This window comes from Diabrotica virgifera, chromosome 8 (assembly GCF_917563875.1).
Source record: "Diabrotica virgifera virgifera chromosome 8, PGI_DIABVI_V3a".
Taxonomy (NCBI): domain Eukaryota; kingdom Metazoa; phylum Arthropoda; class Insecta; order Coleoptera; family Chrysomelidae; genus Diabrotica; species Diabrotica virgifera.
This window is the reverse complement of record NC_065450.1, coordinates 161,902,595-161,926,078: the sequence shown is the minus strand read 5'-3', so window position 1 is coordinate 161,926,078 and position 23,484 is coordinate 161,902,595.

The window sequence follows — 23,484 nt, the reverse complement described above, 5'->3', positions numbered from 1 at the left end:
AATGAAAATACAGTGAACATTTTTTTAAATTGCTTTTCCTGCCAAACTGTAAAATATGCTAATACAACATTATAACACTCGACCGACGACATGTATTTTGTCCGACAGAATTTCTAATTGATTTGTTACCCTTTCATTACACTCTCATGCAAAAATCAGACTGTTATTTATCACCTGTCATAATTCCTATCATTTGACATATTCTACGTGATCCACTCATTATAACTCCCATTTGGTGATAAATAACAGCCTGATTTTTGCATGAGAGTTTAACGAAAGGGTAGCAAATCAATTGGAAGTCCTGTCGGACAAAATATATGTGACGTTTTCGTGGTCTGACCGTTCCAAATTTTTAACCTATTCCACAATTAAAACTTTCCCTGTTCCAGTGTTCCTATATATCAAAGTTTGTCCGACTAGACACCCTTAGCTATTAACAAATTTTCAGTATGCTATTAATCAACTATTTTTTCATACGCGGGATACAGACCTAAAAGTTAAATTTTGTGAAGCATGTGATAAGGGTAAAATAACAAGTTTAAAATTGAATACAAGGTCTGATGCTAAAATATTATTAGAAATAATTCATCCATACGTGGAAGAACCACTTCTTACCTTATGAAGTTTTTATGTTGTTTACACGATTAATGGGAAAATGAGGTTTTAAAACATTTTATAAAATACATCAATATTATTATGGTACAGTCAAAATTCCACAAAAATGTTGTAATTTTAGGATGTGAGGATGTGGTAATGGGGAGAATATATTTCAAATGAGATTACACACTTACATAATATACAGTGTGTCAATTTGAAAAGTTGCCACCCCCTATAATTTGGCCCCTATAGAAAATCTAAAAATATACAAAAACACGTCAAATTTATTTGTGAGGGGGACATTTTATAGACCAGTTTTCAACTAAATTATATCAACCCTATACTGCCGTGCTAGGCCCAAAGGCGGTAACTAACATTTGATAAAATGGTGCCAAAATCGATTTCAAAATTGAATGCTAAAATTTTGGCCCGTTAGGGATTTATGGACTAGCTAATAGTTTTAATGCATGCATATATGCCCCAGTTTATTAAGGGAACCATTAATTATATTTTAAATCAAAGTTTTATATAAAAAGAAGTAGATACCGCTAAAACGTTTTATCAAAACTTACTATAAAACTAAGCCTATTAGCGGTATGTGGTTTACAGTTGTGATTGATATGAAATAAAAAGCTTTGTGTGTTACAGTTTATTAAATTGAAATAATTAAAGTACTATTAAATGTTATTATTTTGTTGAGCCACAATATGACAACAACAAATTGACAATATTTAGTTGTCGTTATATCTGTTTTCTTTCAACAGTCAATAAATACATAATATGTTATAATATATAATATATTATATTGGTTCATTAATATTAATGTTCTATTTGTGATTCAATATAGACAATTTAATAGACAACCGAACAACATACCTTGTGTCCGGTACATGCACAACACCTATTTAGTATTACAATGGTATTACCTCATAATTAACAGTTTTTATAAAATCTTTTATAGTACGTCTAATAATTTGGGCAGAACTGTACTTATACTAGGAAAAAACAGAATCCGTTCAGATTGTTATAGATGTTTAAACACCTGCTGATGTTAAGCGTTTTAAAGAATTCTTCAAAACTGTGAATGTGATTGTAAACCATACTTTTGACTTTCTCAGCTGTTTTTATTTTGTTTCTTAGCGACAAAGGTTTGCTATTTTACGACAGGTTGTTATAGAGCTTTTAAGATTTTTATGATCGCCGAGACCTACCCTAATATTATTATGCATTATTATATTATTGGCTATTTCACAATATTATGTTCGGGTAAATACCATTACTTACAGTAATTAGGGCAAATTTTAACATTTTATTAGTTGTATTGTACAAACTAGTTATATGTTATGATTAAAATATGATGACATTGTCTTTTAGACCGAAAAATACCTAATTATGGGATATATAAGATTTTTAAAATATACAAACAAATTTTTGGATCATTATCCAGGTACCTGAGGCATTCTTAGAAAAGTTATAAAGGAATAAAACCAGCATTTTTGTATAAAACTTAGGTAAAGGATTCTCAAAAGATTAAGTAAAGATATCCCAAATCTACAATCCCGTATCTATAATAGCATTGCATAACTAGACTACTAGATATTGTCTAGTTAAACAATGATAATAGCTTGTATTTAAACAAAAAAAAAATGCAATCAATGGGACTGCTAATCCCATGTACGACCAACAAAGGGTTTAAGCATACAGAAAACTTTAAGTATGAAACAAACCTTGCGCCTGTACAGGCTGAACATAATTTTTTTCCACCTCTTGTAATTGCTTTACAATAAATTTTTCTCTTTCTACAACATTGTCTTCAGTGGTTTCACCTCGTGTTTCACAACTCTTACTCGACTCTACTTAATTTCCTAAAAAACAAAATATTTTAAGTCTATTTTTCTAAAAATGTTTGTGGACAGCGTGTGGATATATTATTAAGTTTTTAAAACATAATTAAAAAAAGACATATTTTTTAAATATGAAAATATCTTACCGCCTAATTCAAGATTTAAATTATCCACTTGGCGCAGATTCATATTGTTTAGGAAAACATAATTGGTTAATTCTTGAAATACTATAAACAAAAATGAAAATACATTTCAATAGATATAATAATCTCGAAAAGTTCTTACCATCCTCGCTAATTATTTCTTTTACTAACACAACTCTTTTAACTAACACAATAATTTAACCTTGTAAAGTTAGGCCGAATTTACTTTGAAACTAGATTTGACTTTTTGAAAGTAGATTAGCAGTTAGTAAGTGCCATATGCTAAGGTATATGGACGGCAACTGTAGCAGATACCGTCAAAACGCCATAGTATTTAACATTTGCCGCCAAATGGCTTAGTATTTTAACTGAAAAGTGTAGATACCGCTAACAAAATTGCAATTTTATTTAAAATATAATGCTTCTACAACTACAAAGACTTTATAAATATATACTAAATACCCTATTCTACCTAAAAATACAAAAATCTCATTTTCGATAAAAAATCAGTTATCCATCGTGACATTTCTTTTTTATTTATAAATGGTCTCATTAGACGGCTAACTACATGTTTCCCTAGAAGTTGATTGTCTGATCGTTGATCATCTTTCACTAGGTAAGGAAATCCGATCAATAAAAAATATTTGGACTAGACATTTAACTAGCTGTAAGCTAAAATTTAATTACAAACTTATCGGGTTTATACGCCATGTCCTGGATGAAGTGACACCTTGCATTCGTGGGAAAAAGCTGTGTCGATAGATATATTTTAGCCAGGTGTAGGTATAGCAAAATGTACCATTCTCTATAAATGCGTTCTATATTGCCGACCCAAGTGCAAATTTTTCTGTTGATAATCGCTCAGATCTAGTACTTCTGCTCTATAATAAAGACCGTATTTTTTCTAGGTAGACATCAACACATTCAAAACGTAATTACACTAAGCACCTACCCCTAAAAGAGAAATCGTAATCCTTAAACACATGTAGCAAAGTCCTAAAATGATCAAGTTTCTAAAATAACTATGAATAAGTAATACAGAAGGTTAAAAATTACCGCTCTGGGGCTTCTTGTGTTAAAATAAATTTCTGCCTGTGGGTACCCAGCTAACAGTGTTCGTATATATAACGTCAAACAAACGTCAACATTTTGGGAGAAGTTACGCCAAAAGTTACATCAAATTTTACCTAAAATATACGTATAAAAGTCACAGCGATGTTACGTAACAAATTTACGTTATTTCTACCTAACCTTTTTAACGTCACAAAAACGTCACATTTTGGGAGAATTTTCGGTATAAATGATATTTATAAATAGGACTTAAAATTATTGTAAGTATAAATAAAACCACATACATGATGCTGACACATTTATTAAATATTTGAGAAAAACATTTATTATACCTATACATATTTGACTTTTATGTGAGAGAAAGAGACAAAATTATTAATAGCTACTTTATATTACAATACATAAACATACCCTTGAAGTAATCTTCATTCGTAAATTGCACACTTTCATATAAGGACGCTATAGGCTGCTTCCCCATTTTTAGAAGATATTTCCATACATTTCGTTTATCAACTAAACTTTCATTGAATAGAATTCTATTTTGTTTATCCTATTTAGGGAAAGAATGAAACGATAAATTACTATTATTAGGTACGCTTTATCCAAGAATCACATTGAGGCACGGCACACAACAATAATAATTCGATTTTTTTGACATAACTCCATGAAAACAAACACGATTTTAATCACGGAAATGTAAGGTTAGGTATTAATGAAAGGTTCGAAATAAATACGCGATGGCGCTGCAATCTCAAACGAGATCTTATACGTGTCTATACCTACCAAAAAGCCGTGTTAGAGACGAATAAATTCATACGCATTAAAACCTACCAAAGAGCCACGTTTCAGAAACGAATAAATTCATACGTATAATATTGGTATTAAAATTTCGTATCAGTAACGTCATTTTCTGATAGATGTTACGTAACAATACAAAAAAACCTAAATTTAACGTTAATGTAACGTTATCTTGCTAGCTGGGTATGAAATCAACCTTTTGCGACAAAAGTCACCCGCCTATTTATAGCCCAGAGAAATAAGATTTTTCTCGTGACACATCCCCCTCCAGACCGAAACCAAATTTTTTGAGTAGTATGGACATCTACATTAATAACCTTTATGTTTCCTGCAGCCGATTTTGATGATATACATAATTATAAACAAATGAAGATCGAAAAACGGTAAATTTTCGCTTTTTTCGTCTGTTACTAAAAAGTTAAGCAATCTAAACACATTTAAGAATAAGAAACAACTTATAAATCATATAAAAAACTTCAATATGGCGTTAACTGAATTTGTCTATCCTTATTTGTTGCTTAGAAAATTGCAAAATAAATCATAAATTTTGAGATTTTATCTTAATAAAGTTCATAACTTATGTAAAAATTAAGTTAGAATCTTGTTATTACACAAAATACTGAGATGTCTTAAATTATAGTGCTTAAACTATATTTTAAATTTTAAAGCAATTGGTCAAATAGTTTAAAAGTTATTTAATTTGTTTATCCCAAATTCATTTTTTTGCAACACTATAAGATAAGTCAGATAATTATGACGTTACAGTAATACTTCAGACAGTTTATGAAAGCATTTATACTATTAACTTAATTAAAAAAAAAATGACAAAAATAATTTTAAACAGTGTAAAATTATTTTGCAAAAACATGTCGATTTTTTTGCTTACTTATAGACAATTAGAATAACTTTTTAAGTGTTACCCGCCGAAAAATTAATTTGTTATATTTAGAAAGACTGAATTTTTATACACATTTAGAAAGAAAAACAATTATTGTCCTAGGAGAATTAGGGACGAAGTTAGCCCCCCCTTTTTTTTATTCACATGTTTTGCAAAATAATTATGCAATATTTAGAATAATTTTTTGTCATTTTTTTAAATAAATTAATAGTGTAAATCTTCTTTCATAAACTATCCAAAGTATTACTGTAAATTCATCATTTTCTGACTTTAGTGTGGCAAAAAAAATTAATTTAGGATAAACAAATTAAATAACTTTTTACGTCATAGAAATCGGCCCACTTAAAAATTTGGTAATTTTTGATGTCTCATATTTCCTAAAGCTGTTGGCCGATTTAAGTGGTTTTTTGAAAATGTTATAGCCTGATTCTTTAGCAACACCATTGTAATAATATTGTTTCTAAACAGGTAAATTTTTATTGTATACCGGGTGTACCAATCAAACTGTGTTTTTTTCTCAAAGTTTGCATCACCCTGTGGAATATTCTAGCATCTATAAAATGCTGTAATTAAAACCCAATTATAGCATCAGGTTTTCTTAACATTCTTCTTTTTGATTTATTCGTTTATGTTGGATAATAAAAAAGTTAAATACTTTAACAACTAGACATGTTCTTCATCAATACACGGTGTTTTTAAATAAGTGCGACAAACTTTAAAGGGTAATTCTGCATGAAAAATAATGACAGTTGCCTTTATAAACGTATGTCCGCAAATGCTTCGTTTCCGAGATACGGGATGTTGAATTTTTTCATACAAACTGACGATTTATTTTATTGCTTTAAAACCGGTTGAGATATGCCAATGAAATTTGGTGGGTTTTAAGACGTAGTAATTGCACATTTTCTGACATAAAAGTAAGAATTTAATATTCACCATTAGAGCGCATACGTGTAATATCACTTACCCATGTGCACGTTAATGGTGAATATAAAATTCCTAATTTTATGTCAAAAAATCCGCAATCTAGCTCTCCCAAATTTAATTTGCATATCTCAACTGGTTTTAAAGCAATAAATAAATCGTCAGTTTGAAAAAATTCAAAAACCCGTATCTCGGAAACGAAACATTTGCGGACATACGTTTAAAAAAGCCAACTGTCACTAATATTTCATGCAGAATTACCCCTTAAAGTTTGTCGCACTTATTTAAAAACACCGTGTATTGATGAAGAACATATTTAGTTGTTAAAGTATCTAACTTTTTTACTAACCAACATAAACGATTAAATCAAAAAGCAAAATGTTAAGAAAACCTGATGCTATAATTGGGTTTTAATTTCAGTATTTTATAAATGCTAGAATAAACCACAGGGTCATGCAAACTTTGAGAAAGAAACACAGTTTGATTGGTACACCAGGCATACAATGAAAATTTACCTGTTTAGCAACAATATTATTACAGTGGTATTGCTAAAGAATCAGGCTATAACATCTTCAAAAAATCACTTAAATCTGACTACAGGTTTATGAAATATGAGATATCAAAAATGACCAAATTTTTAAGTGGGCCGATTTCTATGCACGTAAGTTTAGTTGTTTTGAAATTTAGGGTATGATTTAAGCACCAGAAGTCTCAGCATTCCGTGTAATAAGAAGGTTCTAAGCTTATTTTTGCATAAGTTATGAATATTTATAAAAACTCAGAATTTATGATTTATTTTGCAATTTTCTTATCAACCAATAAGGATAGACATATTCAGCGAACGTCATATTGAAGTTTTTTATAAGATTTATGAGTTTCTTACTCTCAAGTTTGTTTAAATTGCTTAACTTTTTGGTAATAGACGAAAAAATTGAAAATTTACCGTTTTTTGATCTTCATTTATTTATAACTAAGTATATCATCAAAATCGGCTGCAAAAAAATATAGGTTATTATTATAGATGTCTACACTACTCAAACAATTTGGTTTCGGCCTGGAGGGGGTTGTGTCACCAACATGAAATTGTTTTTCCTTATTTCTCTGAACTATTACAGTACGCATCATAATTTAACATTACTGTATAATTTTACATATTCTTAAAAAAACACAAACCAGTATTTAAGTAGAAATTTTTCAAATAAAATGTAATCAAACGTTATATTGTTTGGATTGTCATCTGTGCATTATACATATATGCACATTTTGTTCACTATTTAAACTGAATTAGTTGGTTATCGATCTGTCTAGAATGTGTCAGCCATGGACCGAATAAGCCTTGTGTTACTATTTTATTCATGAAGAAAACTACACTTTCAATGTATCATTATTGGTATACTGTAATGTTTACTTGTAACATATATCTAAAGTACCGTTAACATTAACATAGAAGTGTCGAAAAAAAAATATTTTTCAATAATTTATATTTAAATAATCCACAAGGAAAAGATAAAATGTTATTCTGAAGCTATTTTCTTGTGGCATTTTTATAATCAAGTATAGTCAAATGGGAAATAAGCCACAATTTTACCTAAAAATGATTTTATTAACGTTTCGACGCCCAAGTCGGGTGTTGTTGTCAAAATACAAATATATAAAAAATCAAAATACAAAATACAAATCAAAATACAACGACACCCGACTTGGGCGTCGAAACGTTAATAAAATCATTTTTAGGTAAAATTGTGGCTTATTTCCCATTTGAATATACTTGATTAGAAAAGATAAAAATTTCCAGTAGTTGGCTGTATACCATCAATCACAAAAATTGGAAAAAAATCCTTTGTAAAAGGTATAAAAGTTTATTAAAATCCCTTTAAGAGGTTTTTTCGGCTGCAATGCTATTCAAATGGGGATTCATTTTTTTCGAATCCTGAGAAAACCAATAAGTATTTTTAAAAAATTTAAACGCAGAATGAAAGATTGCGTTATTAGCGAGGGCCGAAAGTCCCTGAGAACTTCTGTAATGTTTATTTTAATAAGTTACAGGGGTGAAAAACTAAGAGAAAATTTAGTGTTATTTTTAATTTCAAATATCTCATTCACTTTTTATTTATTCTAAGGGACTTTCGGCCCTCGGTAATAATTTAGTCTTTCATTCTGCGTTTAGATTTTTCAAAACTATTTATTGGTTTTTTTAGGATTCGGAAAAAACGAACACAATGTCCGTGGTAATTTTCCAAATCTATCTTTGTCATACAACGCACTCAGTCGAATAGAATATTGTCAGTCAGACACTGACAATCAGTGACAATTTTAAATATTTATTTGACATGAATCGGGAATATTTTGAATTGTTGATTAAATAATATTGATATATAGTGTATTTCATAAATAATTGATTTAAAAGGTTAACTTTATAAAAAGTTATTTATTGTGTATTATTTATGGAAGATAGGAGCAGAGAATACATCAAGATATATTCTGTGATCCAAGTATTTTGTTGTTAAAATGTTCAAAATTGTAAGCGTCCCATTTATTAAAAAAGTTTCCGTTAGAAGTTAAAAGTTATTTCGTTAATTAAAAAATTACTTTAACACTTTTCCTCTTTTTTCGATTAAGTATTAGTTTTTGTTGTAGGTATATATAAATTAATACAATCACTGAATACATAGCTAGTGAAAAAATTATCACATTTATTAACTGAATTAATAATTTCCAATTATACAAAAAATAACAGTTATCCAAGAACATTCAAAAGCCATCACTGTAAGCTAGTTATCACATTGTCAAGTAGAATGACATTCTAGTAATATGTACATATCCATACCAAATACCAGTGTGAATTTTACTACACGTAATTTGCCATGTAAAGACAGAAAAGGTAGGGATAGCCGTAAAATATTTGCGAATTATGTACCCATAGCCTTAAATCACAGATCGTTTTATATTTTATTTAAAACGCTGGACGGAAAGGCCGCCCGAGAACTTTATCGTACCGATCTATTATCGTTATCGTAGTAGATACTGGCATTCTATAAAAATAACAAAGTTACTCTTTATTTTAATATTTTAGAAACACCTTGTATACCTGAAAATATTTTATGGTTTCTAATCATCATTAATTCCTACATTTGAGAAAATGTTCGATGCCATATTTCGGGGACACACTATAGATTATTGCATAAATCAATAGAATATTAGTCATACTTGCATTTCAAATTAGTTCATATTTCTGAGAAATTAATAGTTTACAATATTTGCATTTTACTGCATGGATTTTAATAAAATTTTGGGAGTAGCCCAATCTCCAAATTCAAATTCTATCCTATATACTATATACTATGGCGCTTTTATCATGGGGGCGGTTCCCACCACTTCTCGTGGATATTTTATTTTCGAATTGCATGGAGCAAAAGGAAGAATTTTAAGAAAATTTAAAAATGCGCTCTATAATTTGTTCTTATTTTTTTCAAAAACCTTTCATTTTAAACCCGTCCAACTTTTTGAAAGAAGGAATAACACTATATTAAAAGGTATTGCAAAAGAAAAACAATGCATTTAAATTCTGGTGGATGAGGTGTTAAATGTATGTACTTCTCATTTTTCCTTAAAGTACATTAGTCATATAATTTTTTGCACCATATCTCGCTTAGTTTGAATGTAACCGACATTTAACGGTGCTCGCTTTAAAGGCCTTTTCAAACACTACAAAAGCATGAGCACTTTGAGCATGCACTAAAAAACAAACTCTTTTTATCTACCATATCTCTTTTTGTATTATATGTAAATAGAGAATTTACGAAGGAACGAATCTCTTTGTTATTTATAATCTAAAAAGAAAATTATATAGTGTTTTTAGTTTGATGCATAGTTTTTAAGGTATTCACAAATAACCGTCCGAAAACGTGTCACCGTCAAACTCAAAAAGTATTGAGTTCTCAAAAAAAGTATAGATCAATTTTTAGTTAAAAATAGGTTCTCTAGCCACTTCCATGCTTATTTTGACCAACAAATTTTCTACCCCCTTGAAGGGGTGGGAATTGTCCCAAGATAAAACTCCATAGTATATAGGGTAGATTTTGTTTCTTGAGCTATTCCCTACTTACTGTGAAAATATCAAGTACATCGATGTAGTAGGATGGAATTCGGAGCCAAATACTCTCATTGACTGCCCTATAATAATGCTCTGCTATGATCGTGTGAGAGAGGGCACACATAAGATTCTAGCAAAATTTATATTTTCTGTAACTTTTCGAGTTTTTGAGTTATAGCAACAGATTTTATGTCACTGGAAAGGTAATTTTGCATTCTTTTAAAAGGTGTAAAAATATACAGGGCGTATCTAAAAGATTAATATTTTTTTTTCATTTCCGGTTCAACCGGAAGCCATACTGTAGGTAAGATTTATTGGGGTAATAGATAATAAATACTATACACGTCTGCCAAATTTCAAATTTTAGTTTCTATTACAGAGGAAGTTACGGGCACTCGAATATTTCTTTATAAAAAATTCATAACTCCCCTCCTATGAGGAGTTAAGAAACCCGATTAATATTATTCAATTTAGCCATAAGATTCCAAAAATATATAAAAAATATAAACAAATTCCTTGGAGCCATTTTTGAGAAAATCTAGTTCAAAGTTATGTCAAATTTTGACCCCTTAAATATAGGCAACCCATAACTTTTTCTGAGAAACGATAATATTCTTGTTGTATCCCCATCTTTAGGCTATATAAATATGTTTTCAAATTAAATTTATCTTAAACAAGTTTTTAGATTGGTAGGGAAATGTGTCGAGTGGGCGGTCAGCCCACTTTTGATTTGGAAATGTCAAATTCCGTATTTATATTTATCTATCGATGAGCTAACTTCAAGTTAAATTTCATTCGTTTCGGTCAAAATTTGCAAAAATGGGCCCCAAATAACCCCCCTATTTCGGCCCCCCTTTGAGAGATTTTTTTCAAAAGCTTAGTTTCTCGACAAAATTCTCTTAAACTTACTCTTACCGAATTCCATAGAAATCGGTCCAGTAGTTTTTGCTGGGTGGTGGCGACATACGTACGTACGTACGCACATACGTACGTACGTACATACCTCCGACATGTTTTTTTTATTTGCTTTTTAGAATCAGGGGGATTCAAAACGTCGAAAAAAAGTGACATCTGAAAAAATTTTTTTTGCACGATCCTACAACTTTATCTATTATACTCATACTTCGTATGTAGTACGATAAAGTAATATCTATTATACTCATACTTCGTATGTAGTACGAAAAAGTAAAAAACTCATCAACGGTGTTTTTTTAAAACAGCTTGAGTGCCAGCTGAGCCACCAAATAAATACTAGGGTGAAAACCCTTTAAATGTTATGTAGTTGTATTGAAGGTGCATACTTGATTAAAATCCAATAGGGTGGATATAAATAAACAAGAATAATTCCCTTAGGCAAGGTATGGACCTTCCCAACACGTGGGATGTAAATTGAGTTGGTTACATTACAACGATTTTTGTTGGAAGTTGCCATTAAATCGTTGTAATGTAATCAACTCAATTTACATCCTTTTTTATTTATATCCATCCTTTGGAGTTTCAATCAAGTATGCACCTTTAATGCATCTACATAACATTTAAAGGGTTTTCACCCTAGTATTTCTTTGGTGGCTCAGCTGGCATTCAACCTATTAAAAAAAAAAAACACTGATGATGATTTTCTGAATAAAATCAAAAACGTTCTGTGGTGTAGCCCTTAAAGCGATTTCAATAAAATTTTATACTTTTTACAAAGGATTTTTTTGTTCCAATTTTTATATTTAAATATTTACTTTATGAATTTATTAATTTCTTAACTTTCTGATTCGTTTTACTATTTTTCTTCAAAAAATAGTTTGCGCTAGCTTTCTTTTTTTTATAAGCTAAATATTGTTTTGTAATAATACTGTAAGCTATTGTTTGCTAATATTGTGAGACATCACAATATTAAACAGCATTTTATGCCATCACCAAATAAAATAAAAAGAGGACATGAGACTATAGTGGAAAGTATCACTCTATACAGATGTGAGGTATGGCCACTGAAAGAAAGAAGACTGGCAACGCTGAGATCAATGGAAGAAGAGCCGCAAGAAGGTTACAAATAAATGATTTCTTAAGAATTGTTGGCAAATATTTAACTAAATACGTATTTTCTAAAAAAAATATATATATTATATACTTATACTCATAAAACCTATGACTAAAATTAAAAAATAAAAATTTGTATTGGAGATCGAACCCGTGCATATTAGGTTGTGAACCAATCACATTAAAATGCACCCAATTAGACACGCCAACTGCATGTCTTAAACTTTAAAAGTTCATCGTATTTACTTATTCATCATTCTCTTTGCATTATCCCTATGCGGGGTCAGCTTCCCTAATTGCATTTCTCCACACAATTGTATCTTGGGTCATATCAATGTTAATCCCCTTTACCAACATGTCCTGCCTTATCGTCTCCCCCTAGGTTTTCTTTGGTTTTCCTCTCCTACTCCTTCCAGGAACCTGCACTTCAGCTATTCTTCGTATTGGGTGATTAACGTCTCGACGTTGAACATGACCAAACCATCTTAACCTATGCTCTCTCATTTTGGCATCAATTGGTGCCACACCTAGACTTCCCCTAATATACTCATTTCTAATTTTATTCTTCTTCGTCACTCCACTCATCCATCTAAGCATTCTCATCTCCGCCACATGCATTCGTTGTTCCTCTTTCGTTTTCACTGCCCAACATTCAGTTCCGTACATCATAGCCGATCTTATGGCTGTTTTATAGAATTTTCCCTTCAGCTTCATTGGAATTTTTCTGTCACACAATACACCACTCGCTTCTTTCCACTTCACCCATCCAGCCCTAATTCTACTGCATACATCTCCATCTATTTCTCCATTACTCTGTAATACCGATCCTAGGTACATAAAACTATTGCTTTTTACAATCACTTCACCATCCAAAGATACCATTTTATTTGTAGTAACTCCATCTTTAAATGAACATTCCAAATACTCTGTTTTTGTCCTACTAACTTTTAAACCTTTTTCCTCCAGAGCTTGTCTCCACTGTTCCAGTTTTTGTTCTAAGTCTCTTTCACTATTTCCTACTAACACGACATCATCAGCATACATTAAGCACCATGGAATGTTACTCTGTAGTTTCGCTGTTATCTGGTCCAAAACCAATGAGAATAAATACGGACTAAGCACAAAGCCTTGGTGCAATCCTACTTTCACATGAAATTTATCAGTCTCTCCCACACCTGTCCTAACACTAGTCGTTACTCCCTCATACATATCCCTCACAATCTTTACATATTCACCAGGGACTCCTTTCTTATTGAGTGCCCACCATAGAACCTCTCGAGGAACTCTATCATATGCTTTCTCAAGATCAATGAATACCATATGATAAGCGTTTGTTTCTTTACCCCTGTATTTTTCCATCAACTGCCTAATATTGAAAATTGCATGTGTTATTGATCTACCCTGCATAAAGCCAAATTGATTCTCGGATATTTCGGTCTCGTCACGTATCCGTCTATTAATTACTCTTTCCCATATTTTCATGGTGTGTCTAAGCAGTTTTATAGCCCTGTAGTTTGTACATTGTTGTATATCTCCCTTGTTTTTTAAACAGGTATCAGTATACTGCTTATCCATTCGTCTGGAATTTGTCCAACTTCCATAATTCTGTTAAATAGACCTGCTAGCCACCTTGTTCCTGTCTCTCCCAATGCTCTTCATACTTCCCCAGGAATATCATCTGGTCCTACCGCTTTTCCTTTCTTTATTTTTTGAAGCGCTTGAGCCAGTTCCTCGTTTGTTATTTTGGTGACCATTGCTGCTACTGTCTCCGCTAACTCTACAGGCTGTCTGTCAAATTCTTCATTTAATAAGCTGTAAAAGTACTTTCTCCATTCCTTTTTGACATCCCTTTCGTGAACTGATCTTATTTGATCTCCTTGATATTCTTGATCTTATTTGCTTATTGTCTGAATTAATCACAGTTGATTAATTTTTGTGGAATTAACATATTAAAATACAACAAAATATAGAGTAAGAAAACAATATATCACATGAAGATTGGAAGAAATTGTGTTGGAAATCAAATTGTGTAAATCGAAGCATTACTACATTTTATATTTTCCATATAGGTACATAATTTTTTTATTTCAATACTAAAATATATAACTTTGTACACTCATGTAAGTACCTCTTGCTTTTAAAAACTATTTAAAAACTCACTACAACTATAAACTTACTTTTGTATCTGTTCTCACAATAAAATCTAAAACACCACATTTGTTTACCCACATCCGCCATATTGAATAATTTTTGACAGGTCATTGGATTGCCTATCAGAACAAACGTATAACGTATCCGCTGATATTCATCTGCGCGTATAGTAGGAGAGATAGAAGCGGATTTTGTGCGTGATAAGTAATATGGAAAAACTATACGGGAATATGTTGAATTAGTTGTGTACATGACTTTCCCCAACAGCCGGAAACCAGAGTGGGGGACGAGGGTAGTTATAAGGGGTCAAAGTCGCGGATTTATTATTTTTCTTGTGACACTTATGATCGAGATAATGCACCAAAATTTGGGAATAAGTAGGTCATGACGTAACTAAGTAAAATCTCTAGGGGCGGAACGCTGCATGGCCGACAAAGGGGTGGGGGTAGGGGTGAATATGAAAAATATAAGGGTTTTTTTGCGACGTTCGTGATTGAGATAGTGCACCAACATTTGGGAATAAGTAGACCATGACATAACTAAGTAAAATCCTCAGAGCCGGAAACCAGAGTGGGCGACGAGGGTAGTTATAAGGGGTCAAAGTGCACCAAAATTTGGTAATAAGTAGGTCATGGCGTAAGTAAGTAAAATCTCCAGGGGCGGAACGCTGCGTGGCGACAAAGGGGTGGGGCAGGGGTGCAAATAAAAATTATAAGGGATTTTTTGTGATCTTCGTGATCGAGATAGTGAACTAAAATTTGGGAGTAAGTAGATCATGTCGTACCTAAGTAAAATCTCCAGGGCGAAAACCAGAGTTGGGGATGAGGGTAGTTTTAAGGGGTCAAAATCGCAGTTGTTATTACATTTTTTGTGACGCAGCACAACAATTGGCCTCCACGCAGCGTTCCGCCCTGGAGATTTTACTTAGTAATGTCATGGTCTACTTATTCCCAAATTTTTGTGCATTAGCTCAATCACGGACGTCGCAAAAACCCTCTTTTATTTTTTATATTCACCCCTGTCCCAACCCTTTGTCGGCCACGCAGCGTTCCACCTCTGGAGATTTTACTTAGTTACGTCATGACCTACCTATTCCCAAATTTTGGTGCACTATCTCGACCATAAATGTCACAAAAAACCCCTTATAATTTTTATATTCACCCATTCCGTCACCCGCTTGTCGGCCACACAGCGTTCCACCACTGGAGATTTTACTTAGTTACGTCATGACCTACTTATTCCCAAATTTTGGTGTACTATCTCGATCATGAGCGTCACAAAAAAAATAATAACCGCGACTTTGAGCTCTTATAACTACCCTCGTCCCCACTCTGGTTTCCGGCCGTTGGGAAAAATCATGTACACAGCTAATTCAACATATCCATGTATAGTTTTTTCATATTACTTATCACGAACAAAATCCGCTCCCAGCTCTTAAACTAGTAGGGCAAAAAATTTTTGATGATTTTCATGGTGACACGGAAAATTAAACTAGCAAATAAATAAAGATTCGCCCAGTTTATTTTATCGCTTAAATAATAATTTTAACTTAGCAAATGGTGTGTTACCTTTCACGCAAACCAACATGCCGTGTTATTGTTTAGAACTCCTCGTTTACTGTCTGCGTAATTTGGAGCAATAAAACTACCCTCAACTTAGAATAAATTTAAAAGACAATTTCCAGCTTCTACAATAATTGCAGATACCATCATTAACCGTGCAGAAATGTAACATGTTTTTGAAACGGAATTCTGGGAAAACTTTTTAATTGGTATAAATTTTGTTATGCAGTTAGCTTAGTACATTCAGTAATTACTTTCACAGAATGAAAACTAATTGTTCTGAAGTTAGTTGAACTTCCGTAATTTGGAGTTGGTCGCTGCGAAAAAATGATTGTGTCAGAAACAATGCGCAGAAAATTATGAAGTTGCATAAAATAAACAGAAAACCTTAAGTATTATGCTAATCTAAATATTTACTTGTTTCGCTTGCTCTTAAGTATAACTAAACTTATTCCAAATTCCTTACTGGTGGTTTATACTTCCCGCTGGCAATAAAACAAATAAACAACTTATTTTATTAAATGTATAATTCCCACATTTAAAATTTTAGCAGATCTATTTATTAAAGTCTACACAAAGAGCTTACTACTTTAAATTTTCATTATGCATATTTATGTGATGTATAAAGAATGAAAAACTCACAAAGATTCAGCGCCGGATTAACCATTAGGCGCACTAGGCGGCCGCCTAGGGCCCATGCACTTGATGGGGCCCGCATCCCACACCAATGCATTAATTAACATTTAATTATTTAAGCAGTTATTTAAAAAAAATTAAAATTATAAAATAATCAAATAGGGCTAACTGAGAAAAAAAAAAAGAAAATGGTTAATTTATTATTTCCAATCAAACTCAGTCTTTTGCTTTGTCGTTTGTCAAATATCAGGAAAATACAACTGACTTCAAGACAAATTAAGGAGTTATCTTCAAAGGAATTTTTATATTCTAATGTTCTAATCATTTCCTCAACTTGGTAATTAATTTTGCAAGCAAATTTTGATAAAAGCTGGTAATTATTTTGGTATGGTACGTTTTTTTTCAATTTCTACCCACCGATGGGCCTTGTAGTCCATTCACTCACGGTAAAATACTGCAAAACCTCCGGATTTTAAAGAACCTTTGGATTTGAAACAAGAACTTGGATTGACATGAAATTTGGTATAAGCATAGGTAACATGTCAAATAAAAAAGTGATATTGTGCCAATGTGTGTTTTTGCTATAAGTTTGAGTCCACCCCTTCTCGGGGTTGAAAAAATATACCGTCAAAATACGCCCGGAAGTGGATAAACTGACTAATTCTAAGCAACTTTTGTTTAAAAGAGTTTTTTCATTAAGTCAATATATTTCGAGTTATTTGCAAGTGAATATCTTCATTTTTCAACAAAAAATAACACGTTTTTAGACGTTTTTACGCAAATAGCTCACAATGTAAGTATTTTATCGAAAAAATATTCTTAGCAAAAATATAGCTTTTAAAAATTGAAAAAATGGTGTATGTGTGCAGTCTGTAGACAAAGTAGAAGCAGAGTTGTAGTTGATGAAAAGTAGGTACTTATTCGTCAAATTCCAAATCGAATATTTCAACGTGAAATAATCAAAAAATGAAGCACTTTTCATGGAAAACTCATCATAACTTGTTTAAATGTTTTAAAAAACATTATCCGTGTTTTTAAAAAAATTTCTATCATAAAAAGTAAGCAAGATACGCTCAGCATAAAGTTGATCCCAAGGGCTGTAGTAGAAAGGGCTTGATCAGGTCACTAATCACGAGTGTATGCAACTTTTTTTATTTAGCTTAATGCCTCGACAACTAATGGCCATTGGCATGAAACAGTAAATTTTTCCAATCAGGTACCTAGTGTAGTGGGTACTGTGTGTGTGTTGAGTAAATGTCTTGTTACTTAGCAAAGTCGTCATTGTTTTTGCAAAGAGACGCTAATTGTATCCGAACGTCTGCGGTCCCTTCGGTGAGTATCGATCTCACAAGGATAGAAACTATTTTCATTTATTAATTTTTAATAAATGAAAAATTCTCTACCCAGGGTATGCAAATTTTGAACAGTCATATCTTAACCAATTTTTATCTTCCAAAAAAGCAAAAATCTGAAATATTGAGAAAATCAAAACTTATATTTTTTACTCTTTAAGATTTTTGGTACCACTAATAATTTTTAAGTTATTTTGAAAAAAAAACATTTTCTTTTCAAAATTTCAAAAAATTTGTTTTTCTTTAAATCCCAATGTTTTGAAATAATAAACACTGTGAACCGGTCAAACTTACAAATCATATAAATAATATATGTACTTTTATAAGTTTTTTCAAGATTTTCATAAATTTTCAAGATTTTTGTGCCAAAAAAGGAATCAACATTATTTTAAGCTTTACTTGCTTAATTTTGATACTTGAAACTTGTTTTAAAAAAAACAAAAATAAAACTTTTTTAACACTTTAACTTAAAAGTTGTGATGATTTTTCACCGAAAAGTGCTTAATTTTTTGGTAATTTACGTCGCAATATTTGATTTGGAATTTGTCGAATAAGAATCTACTTTTCATTAGCTCTAGTTCTGCTTATACTGGGTCTACATACTTTATACATACACCATTTTTTAAATTTTATATACGCTAAGAATATATTTTCGATAAAATACCTACTTTTGGAGTTATTTGCGAAAAACCGTCTAAAAAGGTGTTTTTTTTTTGTTGAAAAATGAACATATTCACTCGCAAATAACTCAAAAAGTATTGATTTAGTTAAAAAAACTCGATAGAACCAAAGTTACTTAGAATTAATTAGTTATCCATTATTTTGAATGTATGTTTTTTCATCCCCGAAGGGGTACTCATACCCAGGACAATATCACATATCGACACAATATCCCTTTTTTCTTTGGCATATTATTAGCTATGGAATATTAATGAGAAATTGTTGAGAAATGTACAAAAAAAGAAAAATGATTTTTTTACATTGTCGTAATTTATTTTTGAAGTAACTACTTCCCAAAACAACATAAATATCTGTAAATTTGTTTTAAGTAAATGGTCGATATAAAGGGGCCTACTTCTTATGGCCGCCTAGGGCCCCATGATGTCTTAAACCGTCACTGCAAAGAATATTTAAAGATCAGTACGACATGGTGCCTAAATTGTTGAATAAAATTGATTCGTTGCTGGAATCGTAATATCGTAGTGGAAAATATTGATCGATATATTATACTAGCGGCACACAGATGTTGAATGCCTAATTTTGCTAATGCTTTATGTTTTTGATGGTGCTGAAACCTAAAATAAGGTTTATTTTGAATTTTAAGTGGGGGAACATTGTCAACCACTCCTTCTTGTATGTACGCTTTAAAGCCTGTTTCTTCTTCAATATTAGCCTAATAGAAAGGTTTAAATTATCGCACTATCTTTTTCTTGGTTGGGCAATACTTCTTCTTCCATTTGGTGACTTATCTCGTGGTATACGTACTATCCGATCCTCTGCCATTCTACTAATGTGTTCGTTCCACTCCTGTTTCCGCTTTGTCACCCATCCATTTATGTCTTCTACATTGCATGATCTTCTTATGTTGTCGGTTCTCTCCCTATCCAACAGACTTTTCCCTGATATTCGTCAAAGTATTTTTATCTCTGTTGTTTCTAGTAGTCGTCTCGTTTTAGATGTGTCAGGTCTTGTCTCCGCCGTGTATGTCAATATAGGTCTAATTGCTGCTTTATAGATTCTTGCTTTTGTGTCTTGTCTTAGGTGTTTGTTCTTCCAGATTGTGTCATTAAGAGATCCCGCCGGTTTAGTTGCTTTTAAGCTTTGTTGTCGTACTTCCTCTTCAACATCTCCGTAACTGGTTATATCTATTCCCAGATATCTAAAACCTAAATTTTAACCTAGAAATAAAAAGAAATCACGTTTTTTTGCGTTCAACTCGCTACAACTCTGTTCGGTTTTAATATTTTTTTCTGAAATTTCTACAGCTTATATTTTTTACCTTTCTAAAGACTATGGTACTTATTGCAAGCCTTATTCTCTCATTTTTATTCTAGTAAAAGTTATAAAGTTTTTAAAGTAACAGGTGAATATCTGAACTGCAAAATTAAATAGCAAAAGTTGAGTCATAACATTTGAAATTTAGCAATTTATTCACGTTTATCTTATAGTGCAGTCACTAAAGGTGGATTTGAGCTGCTATTACCTCCGATTTCGTTGAACCTCCATCGATTTGCATGAAAATTGGTGAGTGGTGAGAGGATATCTCAAGGAATATAGGTTACATGGTGCCAACTTGTGCTTTAACCCTGGGGGTGGATGCCACCCTTCTCGATGGTGAAAATATTATTAAAAATGACCCCATAATTCGATAGAGGGACAAATTCTAAGCAAAATTTGTTATATAAAGTTATTAAAATATATCAAAACTGTTTGAGTTACTAAAGAACAAAGATTTTTTATAAATAACTCAATAACCATAAATTTTTGCAAAAAAGTTATAATTGCCAAAATTGAAGCTAATAAAATGTGAAATAAAATACTTACTGGAAAAACCTTTTACTGTTAACTAAAAGTGAGTTATAGGTAATTGAATGTATATTTTTTCCGGCGTGTACCCAAATCTAAGTATTCAAGCTTAAATAACGGAAAAATGATGCATTTTATAACATAAACTTATTAAACATTTGTCAAAGTACTTAGCTAGTACATCTATCAAATGAGCTTCCGAAAAAGTTGATAGAATTAAAATGTACAAATGTAAGCGCTACAAAATTGTTTTCAAAATTTACCTTTTAAAAATTTTTCCAAAAAATGTTAGATTTTTTTTAAACACTCCGTTAATTTTTACGATATCAGATTCACCTAAAAACCATTTGAAAGATAATTCTAAGGGCTATTCAAACACGTTGAATTTAGTCTTTTAACCCCTTACTTTCTTAAAAATAAAAGGTTAAATGGCCGCGGTTACATGGTTCTCGCAGTAAAATTTAAGCTTTAAACATTTTTATCTCGGTTATCTTTACCCTACAGAAATAATAAGATAGGTAAAATATTTGGTAAAAAAACACTAAAATTTTATATATATATATATATATCATTTTTTAGGTATATTGAATATTTTTGGAGTTATTATCAAAAGAATATTAAAATTACGATAATTTTAAAAATTCAGATTTTTTTATATTTTTTTTATTCTACGTAAAATTTTTTAGTAAAATCTACGAAAAAATACTAGAGAAAAAGCTGCGAGAAAATATCGAGGATGACAGCCAATGCGGCTTTAGGCCAGGGCGAGGTACAACCGATCTCATACTCACGACAGTTATCAGAAAAAGCCCTAGAGCATAACAGTAAGTTTTTTCTCTGTTTTGTGGACTTGGAAAAAGAATTTGATCGAGCCCAACGTAACAAGATCTGGGAAATATTAAACCGTAGAAATTTGAAACCGAAGTTAATCCAAGCAATAAAGGGTATATATAAATGTACACGTAATAATGTAAGAACGAACAATCACTCATCTCTAGAATTCTACACAAGGACAGGTGTAAGACAAGGTGGTGTTCTGAGTCCTTTGTTATTCATCACTCTAATGGACGAAATTGCAAAAGAATGCAAGGTAAAAAGAACTAGGGTTAGGTTGTATAAACTTCAACAAGTTTACGTGTCAGAGTTGATATATGCCGATGACCTGTACTGGTGGCAAAATCAGAAAAAGACTTGAAAGTGAATGTAAATGTTTGGAATGAAGCCTTTAAGAAATTTGGGATGAAAATAAATACTGAAAAAACAGAAGCTTTAGTAATATCGAAAACTCAAGAAAATATAAATGTAAAGCCGAATAATGAGACCATTACTGGCATTACTCAAGTAGAGGACTTCAAGTATTTAGAATCAACAATGAATGGGCAAGAAAATATAGAACCAGAAATAAACAGCAGGGTAATGAGTGCAACAAAATTATACCATGCACTAAATAAAAGCTTTATTAGGAAGAAAGAAGTAAGCCTGAAAACTAAAATGAAAGTATTTCAAACTGTACACGAGCCGGTGCTACTCTACGGTAGTTAAACGTGGACAGTGAACGACAACATCCGTAGTAAAATTCAAGCATGCGAAATGCAATATTTACGTGCGGTATCCGGGGTTGCCAGACGTGATCGTATAAGAAATGAAGACATACGTGAAAGGTGCGGTGTTGGAAGGACCTTAGACAGACTTGAAACGAAACAGTTATCGTGGTTCGGACATATGGCGATAATAAGTGAAGGTAGAACTGTAAAGAGGGTATGGAAAGCGGCATCTGACAACAAACGACGAAGAGGCAGGCCAGCAAGAACGTGAAACGCAAATATTGGAAAGGCTTGCGTAAAAAGGAATATTGAGTGGAGAGAAGCAGAAAGAATAGCTACTGACCGAAAGGCATGGAGACGTCTGATTTCTCCACTTACCTTGACACCGTAAGGTAAAAGAGGACGGCTTAAGTAAGTAAGTAGTAAGTAAATATCTTTTTTACAAAAATATACCTTCTTAACCGGTCAAAATTGTAGCAATCATTACTTATGCTAATATAAATAAATTCTTGTAAGGATTACTATAAATTTTAATTTTTGTGGAAATGGTGTGTTTTATTTTTCACTTTATCTAAAGAATTTAGAAGCGTTTTCTTATTTTCATCATAGCTTCCTTAATTTTAATGCTATTAACTTCTTCTGGAGCTCATTTGATAGGTATTCCGAAGTACTTGGACACGTGTTTAGAGGATATTTTTTATAAAATGCATAATTTTCCCGTTATCTAAGCTTGAATACTTAGATTTGAGTACTCGTTGAAAAAATATACATTCAACTACCCATAACTCACCTTGAGTTAACAGTTTAGTTCTTTGAGTAAGAAGTGTATGCAATTTTTTATTTTCTTCAATTTGGTTAATAATAACCTTTTTGAAAGACAGCTTTAAAACATCCATTTTTTACGAAAAAATAAAATGTTTGATCTTTAATAACTCAAAAAGTATTGATTTAAATTAATAACTTTATATACCAATTTTTGCTTAGAATTTGTCCCTCTATCGATTTATGGCATTGTTTTTAACAAAACAATTTTCACCCCCGAAAAGGGGTGGTATCCACCCCCAGGTTAAAAGCGCAAGTTGGCATCATGTTACCTTTGTTCCTTGAGGTATCCTCTAAGTACTCACCAATTTTCCTGAAAATCGATGGAGGAAAGAACGAAATCGGGGGTGAAATCCTTCAGTGACTGCGCTATTAAACATAGAGTACAAAGAAGGTTCCTGCGATGTTGTAGATCAAAATATTTAACAGAAAAAAAAGGTGCAACTTTTAATATCGAGGTTACACACCCCCAAAATTAGGCTTATTTCTCGAGAT